The sequence below is a fragment of the Pinus tabuliformis genome, chromosome 9, assembly GCF_031772625.1.
Source record: "Pinus tabuliformis cultivar Carrire ecotype Pingquan chromosome 9, CPIR1, whole genome shotgun sequence".
Taxonomy (NCBI): domain Eukaryota; kingdom Viridiplantae; phylum Streptophyta; class Pinopsida; order Pinales; family Pinaceae; genus Pinus; species Pinus tabuliformis.
This window is the reverse complement of record NC_142307.1, coordinates 599,716,151-599,736,245: the sequence shown is the minus strand read 5'-3', so window position 1 is coordinate 599,736,245 and position 20,095 is coordinate 599,716,151. Positions and strand designations below refer to the sequence as shown.

Sequence of the window (20,095 nt, the reverse complement as noted above, 5' to 3'; positions counted from 1 at the left end):
TTTACTTAATCCATAACTTTAATAACCCTTTAAATGTTTTTCTTTTGTTAACTGACATTGTCAACTACTAGGATAGGCTTGTACTTGCAGGACACAAGGTCAATTCAACTAATACCACTATAACCTCTAGGCACATAACCTCTCACATGGCAGATGTGGCTAGTAAGAGTTTGAACTTGTAATGTCACATGGAGTTCCTTAATAGTGCACCCTATTGCCAACTGATCTACACCCTATGGGATTTTCATAATTGAAGGAGATGTGGGTGAGCTATGATCCACTTATGTGTGCATGTGTCACATAATTGACCGCTACTTTATGGTGCCCCATGGTTTCAAGTTAGGTACTCATGGGAATTGAACCTTGCACAACAGTAAAAAAATTCCTCACTTTCCAACATTAAATCCAACCTCTTTTTACAATAACCCTTTGAATACTAAATTCTAAACAACATCTTAAATAACTAATTCAATTTTTTAATATTAAACTTTCATGTTTTTACACAGTCAAGATTTTACAAGTAAATGGTGAAGGAGATCTATTTAAATTGTATATTAAATTTTTTAAAATTATATAATAAATATTTGATTTTAATTATAATATTATAGATATATATATATATATATATATATATATATATATATATATATATAACCTTTATCTATATCATAATATAATTTCACAATATCCTTTTAAAATTCCTTTAAATTAGAAAAAAAAATAATGGTAATCCTTAAACTACATAAATATTCTCTTTAATCCTTACTAATTAATTTATAAAAGGAGAGGCATTATTATTATTATTATTATTGTTTGGTGAGTTTAGGCCTTTGTGGATGAGGTCATGGAACTTGTGGAATTAGACCATCTAAGGGATTCAGTGGCAAGCCTGCCTAGTGTGACTGGATTTTCAATAGAACAAAGGAAAAGGCTAAGAATAGTTGTTAACCTTGTTGCAAATCCTTCTATAATTTTCATGGATGAGCCCAATTCTGGTTTGGATGCTAGAGCAGTTACAATTGTTATATGGATTTTTTGTACTATAGTAGATACTGAAAGGATAGTTGTATGTACCATTCATAAGGTCAATATTAACATATTTGAAGTTTTTGATGAGATAAAGCAATGTCTATATTATATGATAACTTATATTGTTTATTTCAAAGTGGTGATTACTAACCTTCTATAATGGGTTCAGTTATTGTTGATGAAAAGAGGATAGAAAGTCATTTACTTTGGACCACTGTGTCGAATTCTCACAAGATTTTTGAATACTTTGAGGTAACTACTTGCAGAGTCCTGTAGCTAGAAAAGGAATGGGTTTGAAAAAAGTACTATCAACATAGTGTCTATATGTGAGTTAATTTTCTTACTTTCACCATGTAAACTGCAGGCTATTCCAAGAGTACCAAAGATCAAAGAAAATACAACCCAACTACATGGATGTTGGAACTTAGTTCTATTACTTTTGAACATAGTTTGGGGATAGACTTTGTAGAGAATTTAAAAAACAAATAAAATCTCCACAAGTAATCATTAAATTTGCCAATTTTTTGGCACTAGAATCCTTCTTCTTATAATAGTTAGCATTATAACAAGTCTACAAGATACAAATATATCCACTTCAAAGTCACATTCTAACATTTCATTCTTTTTCTTGGACATGAAGGTGAAATAGAACCTTGGTTAAAGAGCTCAGCACTCCATCTCTGAGAGAAAAATATCTATACTTCACTACCGAGTACTCATAATCATTCTTCAGACAATTCATGTCATGTGTGTAGAAGCAATGGTGGACTTACTAGCATGGTCCCAATTATAATGCTATTAGGTGATTTTCTATTTGTAGCAATCTTTTGGAAGGTCGACACAAAGTTGTATGTACTTAAATTTAACATTGTATGGAATATTAGTACCCAAAACATTTTGTTTGAATAGAAAAATCAGCAAAATGTGTGATGTCATTTTGTATGATATAAAATCTTCTTAGAAACTAACGACTAGATTATTGTATATCAGGGACAACAAAAATGATCTCTTTACCATCATTGGGGCTTTGTATGGAGCAATTATATTCTTAGCAGTCAACAATTATTCAAATGTGCAACCTGTAGTTTCAATAGAGAGAATTGTGTTCTACAGAGAAAGGGTTGTAGGAATGTACTATGTATTGCCCTATGCTCTAGCTTAGGTTAGTCCTCTATCATTGTTTCATTTTATTCTAGACATTCAAAGTCTCCATGTGCCAAATGTTGGGCAAGCATAGTATGGGCCTATAGGATTGCTCATCCAAAAGTAAACTTTGGAGTTCAAATCCTTGGGTCAATATGCTCACATCTTCTCACTAGCTCGTATTAGTATTATCCGATGCTAAGGGCACCCTTGGGATTTTTGGATGATATTTTTCCTAATTTGGGAAGGTATTGAAAGGTGTTACCTGAATTCCACTATGTTAACACCATTAAGCTAGAATATGGAAACTATACAATTCTCTTTCTATTTATTATTTTTTTGTCACTTATTCCAATATTATAATCAGATATGATTCTTGTTTACATATGTAATATTTGATGATTATTTTAATAGGTGATTGATCTTCCTTACATATCATTGAGACAATAGTGATTTGTGAATTTACCTATCCTGATAAGTATGATAGAAACCCTACCATACTTTTCTCTAAAAAGCAATATAATAGAACTGTTGGATGTACTTAGCAAAGAAATTTCATATTCTTCCAAAGAGAATTTATTTTATTGGCAACCAACAACAACAAAATATGTCAATAGTCAATTGTGAGTTGCATATTGATCTACATTGATCATAGATGACAATTCATTTCTAGAAGGTTTCCTTATAGCTTGTGCACTAGATTTTACAAGCATCTCTTGAAATTGGCTTTTCCCTAAATTAGTGGTATCCTTAACCATTACTAAAACATTTTGATTTACAAATAAAGCTATAGAATAGTAAATCACTATGATTTTTATTCCCTATATCGGTGCTACCCTCGCATTATCAGGACCTAATGAATGCATTCACACTCCATTATGTGCTAGATTTCTAAGACTTTCTTGCATTATGAGTACATAATGTTATCACCGTTGGCGATTAAATCACATTTCACTATATCTTTTCATCAAATAAATTATGTACTAAGTTCTAATGCAAAAACCCCAGTTAGGAACTTCCCATAGCCAAGTATGGCTTTCAAGTCAATGCTTTATTGCTACAATGAGCTCTAAGGTCTTGCTATAATACCCAATCTTAACCAATAATCAATGAAATTCAAAACATCAAACCTTTTTCACAAATTTTGTCAAATAGTTGGTAGGTACCCTCCATTCTCCCACTATTAGTTAGATTTGATCAATGATTTAAACTAATAAATGTGAGCATTTAAACAATTTAGGTGACCACCCATAAGTTGTTTGCTTGGGTATCCATTTAAGATCCTTCTCAACCATGGATGCTTTAAGGTGAAAATAAACCATCCAATAATGGATGCATCTCCACTACACATTGCATGTCATGTTATTCCTCTATATTGGTAACAACATACAATAGTATGTGCAATTAGGAGAAGATACCCATGTCATTGTTTGTTAGTATATGATAGGCATGTTTGGAAGAGTGAGGGGACGACCATGGGACAACTTGTAATATAAATCCATCGATTAAAACATATGGTAAACCATTATCATACTATAATTATCTTCGCAATATCATGATCCTAATTAATTTTTTGGAATGAGTAAGTTATTTATTGAGTACTTTATATACCTATTCCTCACTTTATTAAGCTTAATTTTTTCTTAAAGGTAGCACCTATTTTACGTGGCTACATTCATTAGGTATGAAATTAATCATTAGGCACAACTATCCCATAGGAAATATCCCATTATCTAGTAGTTGTTTGGATTAGCCAACTTCCTATTTTAACTAAGCAAAATATTATAGGAATCTATTAGTTTTAAATTGTTAATTTTGTTTAATGTAGTATATAATTATAACATAATGTTGTAATTAATATAAAAAAGAGTTATCCAATTATAATGATTATATATAAAAAAAGGTTAAGTGATAAGGTTAAAATGTATGTAATTTTATATATGTTTTAAGTAAGGAAAGTAGGAAAATGAAGATTTAAAAGCTAAAAAGTAAAACTTATGTTAGTTTATTGTAATAAAGTAGAAGAATAAGCACATATTGGCCATTTGTAAATTAGAAGTTATTGTTATATTTGACTGGAAAAATTCTAAAATAAAATTAAACTTAATTTCTATACCGAATCTAATCACTTCAATAAATTATCAAATTATTTATGTTTATAATTAAAGACATACATAATAATAATAACATCTACTTATAATCCTTAAAACTTATAATCATATTTTAACTGTATTTTAACATTAAAACGTTATCATATCTTAATGAGTATAACCTTGATATTTATATTAAACTAGGCTTTTCTAGAAAGTCGTTGGTAATCAATATGATGGTATCATTGACACTTTTCATCACAATTTGCAATGGACAAGAAAAATAATTTCAGTAGGAAAAAAACGGTGTGTTTTAATTATGGATAAGACAGTACATTCTTATAATTGACATTTTGTCCTCATAAACGTTGAGAAATTCATAGCATGACTACATTGGGAGGAAGCTTCTCCACTTACATCCATTTGAACTATTGTTTATAAGTTACAACATAATGAAACTATTTACTCTCAGCCATTTTTGCAATTTACACAGGGTCTAATATGTGGTTTAGATCATTTACATTTTTATAGATCGTATACTTAATGTATTCTTTTGTTATATGATTTCTATACAAAAATAAATACAAAATTTATACAAAACTTAAAACAAAAAGAAACAGGAATTTTATATAGACTTCTCTGCTATGAAGTTTTGCCTTTTTAAGATCTCTTCAATGATCTATCCCGACACTTTTACATTTTCTACTTCTGTCTCCTTTGCTCACATTTTCATCATGATGTGCATGCCTTCTTCTGTGTCTTGTAGTCCCTTTTTCGATAATTCATCTGCAGATTTGTTATGTGCCCTGCTGATGTGCTCAATGGTTGAATTCTGGAAGGAACTCCATATACATTTTATACGTCTCAGCCAACCTTGTAGGGAAGTTTGTTGAATGTCGTTCTTATGGTTAACATGGTCTATTATACGTTTGGACTCCCCAAAAATTTGTACTTAAGGGATATCTAAGAACTTGATAAACCATAATAGTCCCCATAAAGAAACAACTTCTACTTTCATACTTGTTCCTTCTCCCACATACTAGTGAATCCAGAATTCCTGCTCTTCTGCCAATTTTAAGCAAAAGCCACTCCCACATTTTCCTCATTGAGGTGCTCCATCAAAAATCCCCACCAGATAATTGTAGAACTGAACTCTCCCCTTCTCTTCCTTATTCATTTTACTTTTCTTGGGGTCCTCATTCTCATCTAATACCACCCACTCTTCTATGGATTCATAGATTAAGTTTTCCCCCCTTCCGCTGAAACCATAAATTAGATGATTCAAATCTTTACAGATTTCCCAGAAAATGACCAAAGTTAGCATTCTCCTGAGTGCTCCACCATTTTAAACATTCTTCAACTGTATTAAACTGAGTGAATGGAATCTGCCTCTTGTTTGTGAAGTGTTTCCAAATGCTAACAGATCTATGACAATGTAAAAATAAGTGCTCATTGTCCTAAGAATTATTCCTACATAGATAGCGTATCCCACGGCCAGAGTGGTCCTTCTTTTGTAAGCTTTCCCATGTCAGATTTTTGTTCTGCCATGTTAGCCACAGAAAGATTACAATTTTAATTGTAGGGTTTACTTTCCAAAAACTGTAAAACGAGCAATATTCAACATTCAGAATTTGCTTCACGCAAATTTTGAGGTAACAATCTGCCACCTCTACTTCTTCTAAAACCTTGTTCTTTCTAGCCCAAGTCATACAATTCCCTTTGCCGTCATAACTTATCCCTACCTCCTTTAATGTTTTTACCAGTTGTAGCCAATCTTGTTTATAGTGATCAGCCAGATTCTGTTGGGAGAGGTCGTGCCATATTGGAATATTTCCATTGCATTCACTGATCAACTGACATTGGACATAAATACCTCTTCTATTCAGACTCGTTATTAGTTCTATTGTCCCTAGTATGCCCTCACCTACTCCTACAATGCAATCACCCTCACCTACTCCTACAATGCAATCTTTACCCACTATAATATTGTTACCAGATCCAAAAAACCACATAATATTTAGGAAAAGAATATTCTTGACCTTTCTAAAACTATTCCAGATTTGTGAGCTGCCCTTTTTCCCATTTCTCCTTGTCTAGACAAGAAGGAGAAATCCTTATTCTTCATATATTTGGATCTGATCAGCTCTCCCCAAATCTTCTACTATTGATACCCCTCCATAGTGATATCAAAATAAAAGCCCATCCAAAAAACTTAAGGTGAAGAATGTCCCGACCACCCAAGATTTTGGGTTCAGTGATCTTTTCCAACTTCACTAAATATTGTTCCTACTTGCACCGGACCAAGAAATTATATTATTTAAGTCATCTAAAATAATAAAAAAATTCAATTGCTGTTAATTTAAACTTGATCCTTAACAAACACACAAATATTTTCCACCACACATTAATGTTAACGTTAGTGTGCAATAAAATAAATTCAATTTTTCAATTTGTTTACGTATAATTAATATTAGCGAATCACAACAAACACTTTCAGTGACAGCTACAATCTTTACTCTTCGGCTCTCTGCTGCAGTTGGCCATAACAACGAGCAAGATGTTGTTCCAACGCCCTTTCGTCTGTCATTTATCAACAGCCAGCGGAATCAGTAAGCGTTTATTCTCATACCATCCTCGTTTAAATTCTTTGATTCTATCAAAATTCTCAATTTCTCCTCCACCGTTCACAGTCAGATCTTCTGATATCCATAACTTCGTTTCAAATACCAAATCCCTGCAATCCTCGAGACCTTATATCGCTCCATACAGAACGGTATACTCCACAAAACTGCCCTTCGAAAGGGCACCCAACAACGAAATCTCATCATCCAATCCAATTCAGACAACGCCTCGGAGGACGACTCAGACGACGAAGAGGAGAAGAAGAAGCAGGCCGAGAAACCCAAGGGCCCCGTGGACCCCAAAAAACACAAACCCTTGTTCGACCCCTTCAACGAGAACCCTGTGATTCAGGAGCCCGACGACCCCACAGACCTCCAGGAGGTCTTCCACAAGATGAGAGAGGACAACCTTGTTCAGCAGGCCGTCGAGATGTTCGACGCCCACTCCAAGGACGGGCTAACCCACGAGGCCATGAAGCTCTTTGGATAGATGAAGGCCAAGTCCAGGATGCCAGATGTCGTTGCACAGACTGCCCTCGTGGAAGCCTATGCCAAGGATGGCAAGCCCAAGGACGCGCTCAAGGTCTTCATGATAATGCAGGCCTCGGGGTGCTTGCCCAATTCCTATAGCTACTCTGTTCTCATTCAGGGGCTGTGCCAGGGTGGAATTCTTCAGGAGGCAGTAAAATATATGCTTGAGATGCTGGGCTATGGCTCGAAGACAAATGATGCCACTTATGTCACTTTGGTGGCTTCCTACTTGAGGGCACAGAAGGCTGATGAGATGCGGCAGCTCCTAGTAAAGCTGAACGAGAAGGGGTTCGTCGCTGACGACAAGGCAGCTCGGCAGCACATGAAGAGCATGGGTCGGTTCAACAGGGTAGTCATGAATATGTTGTTTGGGCAGTATAAGTAAGTGACAGAAAGAATGAAATGCACATATTTCTGAATGATTTTATGCTCGTAATATTTTTGGCACAATGAATTCCCATCACTCACTTTGCATGAAACTGTGCAGCGAAGAGCATTATTATTTATAGAGTAGGGGTAGTACAAGTAAATCCAAATTTTGAATTTATTCGTAGACTGTTATACTTCCCACCTAATACATGGGTATCCAGAACCTACAACAACTGATTGTTGGTGTTCCGCAGGACGAAGAAAACTGTTATACTTCCCACCCAATACATGGGTATCCGGAACCTGCAGTAGTTGTTGGTGTTCCGGCTTGGCACAGGCTAGTTGCGAAGGTAACCCAAGCTACACATTTTGATTTTCTAAAACACAATCTGACGGGTGATCGCTCGCTGCAGATTTTCTAAATTTTCATGCTTCCCTCCCTCTCATATTTCATTTCAATTTTTGAAATTTCTCGCTTGACTATCTGAGTTTGAAATATATTTCCCACCAAGTACATTTACTGTATTAACTACCTACGTCAGAACAGTTAAAGTCAAATTGGTCTGGCCTAACGACGTCGGAAAGATGGAGCTATCAAAAAATCAATGGTCCATGAAGTAGCATGCATGGACATGGACATGGTATGGACGTTAATAATCGATATCTGCATTAATTACACTAACTCGTGGAGCCTCGGGAGTTGGATTGATAAAACCGCCGAAAAATGTATGGACAGGTGTAATTATACATCCTGTGGTATGGCATGGTGTGATACGCTAAGCCACTAATGATAATTACATCCTATTGTATGGTATGGAGCGATACACTAAGCCACTAATGATTGCCTTAGTGATTTGTTTTTAAGAATTGCCTATATTAGGAGTAGTCTATTTAGGCGGAGGAATTGCTTGGTTTCTGTCATTGTCCGGAAAAACTTCCGGCTCTGGCAGCCAGCAATTCCTCCACCCTCCGCGAGCTCCGCCTAGATCCGCCACCCTCCACATTAATGTTGAAGACTGACGCGTTCCTCACATACATTCCGATTTGCATCGCATCTTGCCGGGAAGTTAATTCGCCATGGAATTTGAATTACTCCAAAAACCCGTCGGTTGCTCCCTCACCAATTCGACCCGGCATCCCTTGCAGCTCACCAGGTAACCAGAACATTCTGGAAAACTCACTCCGCTTTTTAAGCTATGCTTTCTACGCTCCAAGGATCAGTTGCATGCTCAACGCTTGGGGTTTGTTGGTGATTGCTACTGGGTTCGAATTCAAAGAGTGGCCTCATTTGCTGAGATTTGTTGTGTCATCGGATAAAAAGGTGAGAGAGTGTTCCTAAATTAAAAATATCTGCAAACTATGTTTCTTAATAAACTAGATGAAAACTCAAGTTTAAAATTTGTCATCGCTCTAAGCGTTTGAGTATTGTAAGTTAACTCGAAAAAATTGGGTTGGACAGAACACAAGAATGAAATGGAAGCGAAAGAAGCTTTGAAGTGCATGGAATTGACAGTGTGTTATAAAATGAATTATATATATACAATTGAGCGAACCATAAATGTATTAGGTTGATGAGAAGAAAGAGTATGTAGCTCAGGAGAGTTATGTTTATGACTTTATACCTCTAGCAGTAGCTTAAAAGGCCTTTTAGGGGTGACCGTGATTGTATTATGTCGATGACAAGAAAGAGTATACAAATTAGAAGAGACATATTTATACCTTTGTTAGTAGCTTGAAAGGACTTTTAGGGGTGGCACTTACATGTTTCTTGCGTTGTTCTGCCCAGTTCTTCCATGTTGGTGATCCTCTTTCAATGGAACCAAAACTCTGAGAAGAACACAAAACCAAACAATTTTGCCAATCCATATTGATAGAAAGTTCATTAAACTAGTGTAAATGAAATAAGAAAAATCAATTCCTTCTAGACAAAATTTATTAAGCAGAAGCATCGAGAGACTCGACTCTATAAATATACAGAAATATGTCCATAAAAAGTAGTAGGGAGATCATAGATGAATTCTCTCATACTTTTTTGCTTCTTCTTCAGCTTCCAGAACTACAAAGGAAAAGAAAATAATGATTCAACACACTTCATTAAAAGAGCTAAAGCGAACAATCAAATTTTCCAAAAGAAGACATTAAAAGCGTTGATTGCCTCAAGGAAAACACAAAATATGTCCTTAGCATTGATTCTTAAAATACCAAAACTATTTGGGTTTCTCTCCAAACACTAATGATCATGATTAACTATTCTTCAATTAGGATTTCAGACATGGTTCTCACAGAAACAAATAGAATGGCCTTTCTCATCAACAAGTTAAAGATCAGTACTTAGGATACTCTCAGACAGAGTAGCCTGCATAAAGAACTCTGAAAAGAGAGGAAACAAACCAACAATGTGGTTACTAAACTTTAAGAAAGTGGACAAGAACATGCTTTGGAACTGAAGGTTCGCAGGGTCAAGATTAACAAAATGGAATCAATGAAAAACAAACCCATTTCATTAACAACGTTGTCTCAGAGGCTGCCAAATGAGAACAATTAGCAGACCGAAGAAGGGTAGCAATAATCTCATCGCTTTCAAAAAATAGCCAGAAAGAATCCTTTCCCTATTATTACCATAAAGGCCCACAAGGAACAAACAGGATTCCAGTAGTCTCCAATTATAAAAGTTGGAAAATGAAGATGAATGAAAAGTGTTCTTATCTATCAGAGTGAGGAAGACTTCAGAGCTTATGTAGGATATGTTCAACCTATAGGTTGGTCAGAGAAAATGATGGGATTTAAGAGGGACATAGTAATTAACATCAAAGAATCAAGAGAAAAAAAGAAGAAGCAAAAACAGTCATCTCGAATAGAGCCAATCCAATTTTGTTGAAGTAGGGTTTATCCTGCATAAATCAGGGAATTCTTATTTAGCATTATTGCCAACTAACTATTTTATAATTTCATCAGACCCTAGACTTTTTGTGCATGAGGTTGGGTGAAAGCATTGGGTGATTTTGATGGAAGAAATACCCCTCAGCCATGGCTTTATTGTTCAAGTTATTCTGGATGTAAAACTAATACACTGAGGAGTTTGTAGTGAAAAACTAGACATCTACATAAACCAAAAATATATTTCTAAAATTGTGTAGTAGTATACATATGCATCCTGTGAAAAGCGGGGATAGTTATGTAAATTGCTTTCGGTCAATTGGGCATTTTATTAGCTAATCACCATTATTTGGTGAAGCATGTCCCACATTTCAAGGTTTTTATGCAAAAATTAAAAACATGTAATGGAAAATTCCATGAATTAGTACTACAAGATGTATACTAATTAACAATCTACAAAAAATAAAACATCTATACTTATACAAAATATATCATTCCTTTTGCCACCATAGATTTTACCTGTGGCAGTCCCTCGAGCCACCTTTTCTATTGCAAAAAATCGAATTCTCTTGCTTTCAAAACCAAATAAGCCCCCAATACTACCACAAATATGAAAATACCGAGAAAGCATTCAGAAATTGCAAAATAGACATCTCTTACCTTCTTTCGCTTGTAGCTGTGGAATGAAGGCTCTAGGTGTACATGACATCACTGGAACAACAATTTTCATACTTTTTCATATTGCAGTGATGATCAAAACTATCACAATTCTTGCGAGATAAAATGTCCTTCTCTCTCTTACAAGGAAAATTTTAAGGATGGAAAATTTTCTTGAAGTTTCAAACATTGGCGAATCTCACTAATCCCTAATATGCAAACTATAAAATGTTTATTGATATATTTGTAAAATTATTCAAATTTATAATGATTATATATGTAGCCTCTATATAATGTTGGCGATTTTTAAGGTAAAATAATTTTATATTCTAAAATCTGGGTGAATTGTCTTTTATAAAAATTGGAAATTGTCGAATCATTTTGTGGAAAAATCATGGAAAATTAGCCCACTAGGCGAAGATTAGCCCCTAAAATTTTCCATGCGAGTCTCTTATCTAATGACTGGTACGTTCCAGCAATAGCCAATCTCCCAACATAGCCATTAGGTCTCGGATTCTCAACACAAACATTAGGTCTCTTACATGATTTGGAACTGAAAGTCAGCAGGGTCAAGATTAACAAAAGGTAATCAGTGAAAAACAAACCCATTTCTTTAACAACGTTGTCATAGAGGTTGTCAAATGAGAAAAATTAGCAAACAGAAGGATAGCAATAATATTGGAGACAAAGGGTAGAGTAATAGCACTCCATCAATCTAGAGTAGACTCTGCAAATACCTTTGGGTGATAAATGATAAATGTTTATGAAAGACATGAGGATCTTTGTATATGTCAGAATTACTGAGGTTCAAGAATTTTTCTTTTATGTGATAGTTGAACATAGCTCATTTATGTTGTCACCTGTACTGCTTACGATTCTACATTATGCAACATGTACAATCATATACTATACTATTTAGAAATGGAATTTCTATTACATTAAAGGATGAGATCTCTTACCTACTTCCCGGGCATGATTTTGGAAGTCAAGTTCATGTTACAAATTGCAGTGCCAATTTATATGAAATCATGAGGCTTTTTCATGTTAGGTTTGGTAATATATTTCCCCGAAACAAAATCTCGCAAGAGCTCTCATTAAATTGCTATCACTATATGCATAAACTTGCTTCAAGGAAAATCTTAGAAGAAATCTGACAAGAGCTTTCATTAAATTGCTAATACCATATACATATACTTGCATCAAGGACAATCAGAGGAATTCCTAGAATTCTGTAGCAATAATGTTTACAACATTGAGCCAGACAATAGATATAGGCATCTGAAAACTGTGCATTAGCCTCCATCTAGGAATCCAGATTCCCTAAATGATTTCAAAAAAAATGAAGATCAATTTGACTAAAAAATTCTAAAAAAGGATTGCTTTGCATGTATTACTTAATACATCACTATTATTCTGCTCTATGTACAACATCTAGGGCTCAAGCCTAAGAAGCCCAGATGGGAACCCTTACTGGTTTCTTCATAAAATTGAAAAAAAAAAATTATCCAACCTATTGAAACTTTCCTAATAAACAAAAGAAATTATATAAGCCTAAGGCAACCTTAAGGATCTCAATCAACAAAAGGTCATATGAAGCAAATAATATTCAAGGAGCCCAGAAACAAAGGAGCTTTTTCTCTGAATCCTTAGTAGCAAGAATTCTTTGTCTTGGGTGGTTCCACTCCATCCCCATCTCCATATACATCCATAATATTAACTTTGTTGAGAGACAATTGACACTTATAGGAATCCAAATTCAACATTTTCTTGCTCACATTAGTGTAAATACCCTTGACCACAATTTGGAATGCAGATAATACATTTGTATTATCCTGAGCCTTGGTCTCAATGAAGAACAACCCCTCTGATTCGGCAAGCTTCTTCCCATCTTCCACAGGAACTTCCCTTATATGAGCTAAATCAGACTTATTCCCCACAAGCATTTTCATGACATTGCCATCAGCATGCACTGCAACATCAAAATTTCACATGAGTTTGAAAATAGCTTGCAACATTACATAGATGACAACCAAAATCCAAAGCCAATTTCAAAGATTCTCTATAAGGCATTACAATAGTGATTGCTTGATATTCAGATTGCTATTTTTGATCAAACTCAATTTTTCCATTTACACATAATATTGTTGGATTGCAATAAACATTCCCATCTAGGAAATTAGACAGCTGGGAGAAAGTAAGAACAGAAAGCAACCATTAACTGAAGTAAAACATAAAACCATTACTGAATAAATATGCCAGTGTCTTGCAGGGATGTGTTGACACAAAAGCCTTGGTAGAAGGTAAGTGGATCCATACCCATATGATAAAAAGTGGGTTAGAGCCAAATGTATTTGTAGAAAACAATCTCATCAACATCTATGCTAAATGTGGAAGTGTCAATGATGTGCGCCAAGTGTTTAACAAAATGTATGAGTGGAATTCTTTTACAAGGATATGTTAAATAGGGTGCAATTGCGTTTTCTTGCCAAATGTTTAACAAAATGCCTGAGAAGATTTCATTTCCTTTTCTTTGTTGTAACACCTCTTTTGCCACGGGTAGTGGCATGTGATCCTAATGATTGCCTACTATAAATTTCACATATAATATGGCAGCACCGATAATCTTTGAGGACAGACTACTAGTAGAGTTGTGATGTAAACATACATTGTAGAAAGCCCTTTCATTCAAGTCTAGTCCTGCTTAGCAAATGGTCACCCTAAAAAAACATGGCCAACATTCATTGGATTGCATCTATTCATATTTTCAAAGGAATCTTTCCTTTTAGGAATGCCATCTTCAAAGTGAATGATGCAAGAAGTAACATCTTAAAGGAAATGCTTGCATCCCAAATTTTTTGCATCCTTTTGTGCTATTTATTTTTGTCATTATTGAGTGATTGATATTTTAGACCTCAAAAATAACATAAAAGAGGTTTTATATTTATATATATGTTGGATAAGTGTTGGCATTATGATTCAAGTGTTGTCCTTGATGGCAACTCACTCAGAGGATGGTACAGGTGCTCGAGGATGGTACAGGTGCTCAGAGGTTGGTACAAGTGATGGCATCTTAATCAGAAGACAGATCTCAGTACAGCATGCCAAGGAAGCTCATACACGCCGTTTCGTTAAGCCCAAGTCGCGTGTACATGCTAGTTCGATTCATAAAAAGCGCGTGTATGTGGAAAGGTTCCTTTGGTCCATGGTGGTTAGTCCTTGGAAGTTGTGCCTATGATTTCGGACCATTGTGTCTCGACGGGCGTGTCGATCCCTAGTTTTGAAGTTGATGGTATTGTGTTACTATGGTTTTGGCTCTTGGTATTGAGCTAGGCCTAAGACTATATAAGGAGAAGAAGATCATTAGGCAATATCATCTTTCGACAAGGGCTTGAATATCTAAGAGTGAAAGAGATCTGATTTGCAGGTGCTGGGTTGCTTGATCTAAGTCAAGGAGAGATCACATTGGTTGATGGAAGACTAGATCTAAGGATAGATCGGGATCTAATGGTTTGAAATACACTATCATGATATGGTTGATTATGCTTATTTCTAGCTCTGCATATTGTCGCAATGCTATGTTCTGGGTCTAACTAATGTCTGGTACAGCTGCAAATTGAGAAAGTTTATTTCTAGATCTGTACGCAGGTTGGCTTCGGTAAAAGAGCGTGTATACGCGGGTTTGGCTCCTTGAAGTAGCGTATATCTTTTGAAGCTTGTTTTTGGGTTTACAGTGGGGTCTGACAGTTATTGCAGAGTTCTGTAGTCTGCTCTGTGTTCTGGTAACTGGTGATTGACAGGGTTCAGTGGTTCAGTGATTCAGAGTTTGGTTGTTTTATGCTTCAATGATCTGTTGTGGAAATTGAATGAATTGTGGTCTTCAGATTGTAATGTTGTGCTTCAGGAATATTCAAGTCTGAAAATGTATGAAAGGTGATACCTGAAGAAAAGAAGATTGTAGGTCAGCACCTACGTACTAGTATCTTGGCTAGTACAAGAAAAAAGGGGGTTGGAGCTCCCTTCCAAGGAAGTTTGGAGAACGAGAGAAGGTTGTAGCCTTCTGCAGGTTGTAGCCTGCGTACTGGTATAAGGCTGCACCAGTACAAAAGATTGTAAACTGAAGTTTCTTAAAGAAAGATAGAGATAACTTGCAGCAGGTGGTTTTCACCCACATTGGGTTTCCACCTTATATCTTGGTGTTCATGTGTGTGGCTTTTGATCCGTTCTGTTATACTGCATCTGCTTACTGTTAATGTTCTGAATAATGTCCTGATGAACTTAACTGAAGAATAAGCTAACTAAGTTATGAGTTTTCTGCTTATACGCTGTTTTATTTAGTCACAGTAGCGTGTACACGCTGTTTTACTTAACTGAAGTAGCGTATATGTTTCTGAGCATTGAAAAGGTTTGATTGATCTGATAATACTGATTCACCCCCCCTCTCAGTATTATTTCCAACAATTGGTATCAGAGCAGGTCCTTCAGGGAAGCTTGATCGCTTGAAGGTAGATCATTCATCATGAGCAACTACGAGAAAGAAGCATCAATCAGGCCACCGGTTTTTGATGGAACAAATTTCAATTATTGGAAGGTAAGAGTTACTGCATATCTTCAATCTCTTGGTACAGAAGTTTGGAACATTGTAGAAACAGGCTATGCTTTTCCTTCAGCTACTCCTACAGATCCAGCTGAGAAAAAGACATATGAAACAAATGCAAAAGCAGTCAGTACTCTATTAGGAAGTATATCCCAAACAGAATTCATGAAGGTCATGCACTTCAAATCAGCAAAAGAGATATGGGACAAAATGATCACTAGCTATGAAGGAGATGAACAGGTAAAGGAAGCTAAACTTCAAACTCTCAGGATTCAATATGAGACTCTCAAGATGTATAATGATGAAAGTGTGGCAAATTATTTTCTTCGGGTAGACGAGATTGTTAATTGTATGAAAAATTTGGGTGAAGAAATAAAAGAGACTATAGTAGTTTCAAAGATTCTAAGATCATTATCCCCCAAGTTTGAATCTAAAGTATCTGCAATAGAAGAAAAGGAAAATCTCAAAGTTCTCACTATGTCTCAGTTACATGGAATTCTAACTGCTTATGAAATGAGAAAGGGAGGTCCATCAGACAGAAGGGAAGCTGCTTTTAAGGCATCAGGAAAAGAAGATTACTATGAGGCAAGCCATGTTCCAGAAGAAGAGGAAGAAGAATCAAATTTTGTCAGAAATCTTCAAAGGGGTGCTGGAAGGTTCAGAGGTAAGCTACCTTTCAAATGCTTTGCTTGTGGAAGAGTAGGTCATTATGCTGCAAAATGTCCTAATAAAGATAAAGGAAAAGAACCTGCTAGATGGAATAAGAAACAAAGTGCAAATAAGAAAAGCTACTACACCCATGAAGATAGTGATGGCTTATCAAACAGTGATGAAGATGAACAAGGTAATAAATATAAGCTATTAATGGCATTTGAAGATGATGATTATGAGGATGCTGTAGATGTGGATAATCTCTATAATGAAATTACTAGACTCAAGAGATGCATAGAAGAAAAGAGTGTGATCATTGATACTTTGCAATTTCAAATTGATGAAAAGGAAAAACATCTTGAAAAACTAGAAGGTGAAATTGTTGGTCTCAGAAAAGAAATTGAGAAAACAAAAGCTATTAATCTTAAGTTTGTCAAAGGATCTGAAACTTTGGATGAGATTATCAATGTGCAGCGGTCTCCTCTAAACAAGACAGGTTTGGGCTATAATGGAGAAACCTCTAAAGCATCCACCTCAAAGAGTTATCTTGATGCAGCAAGAAGAAATGAGCAGAAGAACAATGAAGATAATCAGGTAAAGCAGGGACGAATTACAAACAGAAACTATCAGGGACAATCCTTCTTAAGGGTGAACAAAAGCTACAACCAACCACAGGTAAAATCTTCTCAGTTTGGCACAAGAATAGATGAAAATAGAAATTACAATCAGTTGGCTGGTAGATTCAATAACCGCAGAAGCTTCTTCAATGGACAATGCTTTTCTTGCCATAACTTTGGTCACAAAGCAGCTCAATGTGTTGCATATAAAACAATCATGACTAGGGAAGCTCAAAAACAAAGAAGTATGACAGGGATTACAAAGAGGACCTATAACAACTTTTCGGTTCTTGAAAATGAAGTTGAATGTTCTATTTGCAATAATTTTGGTCATAAAGAATCTGAATGCAGGAGCAGGTTTCAGGAGAAAAAGGAACAAGCCACGAGCACCAAAAAATGGAGAATAAAAGAACCTCAGACAGAAAGATGTGGGATAGCGTTTTATGCAGAAGGACAGGAAAATCTATGGTACATTGACAGTGGATGTTCGAAACATATGACAGGTGATAAAGAAAAACTTGAATCTTATTCTACTTTAGAAAAGGGTAAGAAAGTTTCTTTTGGAAATGATACTCCTGCAACTATAAAAGGAAAAGGTATTGCTCCTTTGAAAGAAAAGGTCAAGGCTGGAAATGTTTTGTATGTTGATGGATTGAAGCATAATCTTCTAAGTGTCAGTCAGATGTGTGATCAAAAAACCGAGGTTATTTTCAGATCGAATGGATGTCTTGTTCGTGATCTTGATACAGGTAAAACAGTTCTCAAAGGCAAAAGAACTCCAAATAATCTGTACATATTTGAAGAAGGACAACAACAATGCTATCTTAGCAAGGATGAAGAGCACTGGCTATGGCATCGAAGGTTGGGACATCTAAGCTTCTCACAAATAAGAAAAGCATGCAAATATCAGGCAGTTCGCGATCTTCCAGATATCAAAATTCCAGACAACACTATATGCAAATCTTGTCAGTTTGGAAAGCAAACCAGAACTAACTTTCCAGAAAAGGAAGGATCAGCTAGCTTGCCTCTTGAGCTAGTCCATACAGATGTATGTGGTCCATTTAGGAAAAGGACACCTCGAGGAGAAGAATATCTGATATTATTCATTGATGATTTCTCAAGGTTTGTTTGGTTAGGGCTTATGAAGCACAAAGATGAAGCATTCGAAAAATTCAAATCCTTCAAAGCATTGGCTGAAAATGAATCAGGACACAAAATTAAGTGCCTCAGATCTGACAGATGTGGGGAGTTCACATCAAATGAATTTTTCGATTTCTGCGATGAACATGGGATAAGAAGAGAATTCTCTACAGCTAGAACTCCTCAGCAAAATGGGGTTGTGGAAAGAATGAACAGAACTATCCAACAAATGGCTCGTGCTATGCTCGATGAATCAGGTACTCCTGCAACCTTCTGGGGTGAAGCTGCACATGCTGCTGTTATCATTCTTAACAAAACAAATGTCCGAGTAAACAGCACTCAAACACCTCATGAGCTTTGGAGTGGTAAAACTCCTTCCGTGAAGCATTTCAAAATCTTTGGGAGCAAATGTTATATTAAGAATACTGATGAGCAACTTGGCAAACTTGAACCTAGAGCAGATGAGGGCATTCTTCTTGGTTATTCTCCACATAGCAAAGCATACAAGTGCTACAATAAAAGACTTGGCAGAATTGTTGACAGTATTGATATAGTGGTTGATGAGAAAGGATATATTCCTAGGCAAGTTCATCATGAAGACATTGAAGAAGATGAAGGTTACTCTCAAAGGCGAAATGATGAAGAAGAAGAACCTCAAGAAGAAGAAGAATCTCAAGAAGAACCAGAGGAGCAGACAAGAATAGAAGAGAAGACTCCATCCAGATATGTCCAAAAGAATCATCCAGAAACTCAGATTGTGGGGCAGAAAGAAGCAGGAGTACAAACAAGAAGGACACTTGCAGAAGCTTCAAGCTACTTGGCTCTACTCTCCTCCATTGAACCACAAAATGTGAAAGAAGCATGCAAAGATGAATGTTGGGTCAAAGCAATGGATGAAGAACTTGAGCAAATCGAAAGGAACAACACTTGGGAATTAGTTCCTAGACCAAAAGATAAGAATGTAATAGGAACAAAATGGGTCTTCAAGAATAAGTTAAATGAAAATGGAGAAGTAATTAGAAACAAGGCCAGACTTGTTTGTAAAGGGTATGCACAGCAAGAAGGAATAGATTTTGAAGAGACCTTTGCTCCTGTGGCAAGACTAGAGGCCATCCGAATGTTCCTTGCTCTCTCAAGCTTTCAAAACTTCAAGGTATTTCAAATGGACGTGAAATCAGCCTTCCTAAATGGAGACTTAGAAGAAGAAGTATATATTGAGCAGCCAGATGGGTTCATTCTTGGAAATGATCCAAACCTTGTATGCAGATTGAAAAAGGCACTCTATGGGCTCAAACAAGCTCCAAGGGCTTGGTACTATCGGTTGGACAAATATCTTCACCAACAAGGCTTTTCAAAAGGATCAGCAGATAGCAATCTCTATATAAAAGTTGAAAATAACAAATTGCTAATCCTTGTTGTTTATGTAGATGATATTATTTTTGGCAGCAATGAAGAGACCATGAGTCAAAACTTTGCCTTGGTTATGCAGAAAGAATTCGAAATGTCACTTCTTGGAGAATTGACATATTTTCTTGGATTGCAAATCCAACAAAATGAAGGAGGTATCTTCTTGTCTCAAACCAAATACCTCAAGCAGATCTTGAAGAAGTATGGCATGGAAGAGTCAAAGCCAGTATGTACACCCATGGTTACAGGATGCAGCCTCAGTGCAAATGATGAATCAGCAGCAGTTCACCAACCCACTTATAGATCCATGATTGGGAGTTTGCTTTATTTGACAGGTACTCGACCAGATATTACACATGCAGTAGGAAT

General features: G+C 35.9%; 1 pseudogene; it reads left to right on the top strand.

Annotated features, from left to right (window-relative positions):
- The first annotated feature begins 6,819 nt into the window (after positions 1-6,819).
- LOC149149991 (uncharacterized) lies at positions 6,820-7,799 on the top strand (annotated as a pseudogene).
- Positions 7,800-20,095: the final 12,296 nt, after the last annotated feature.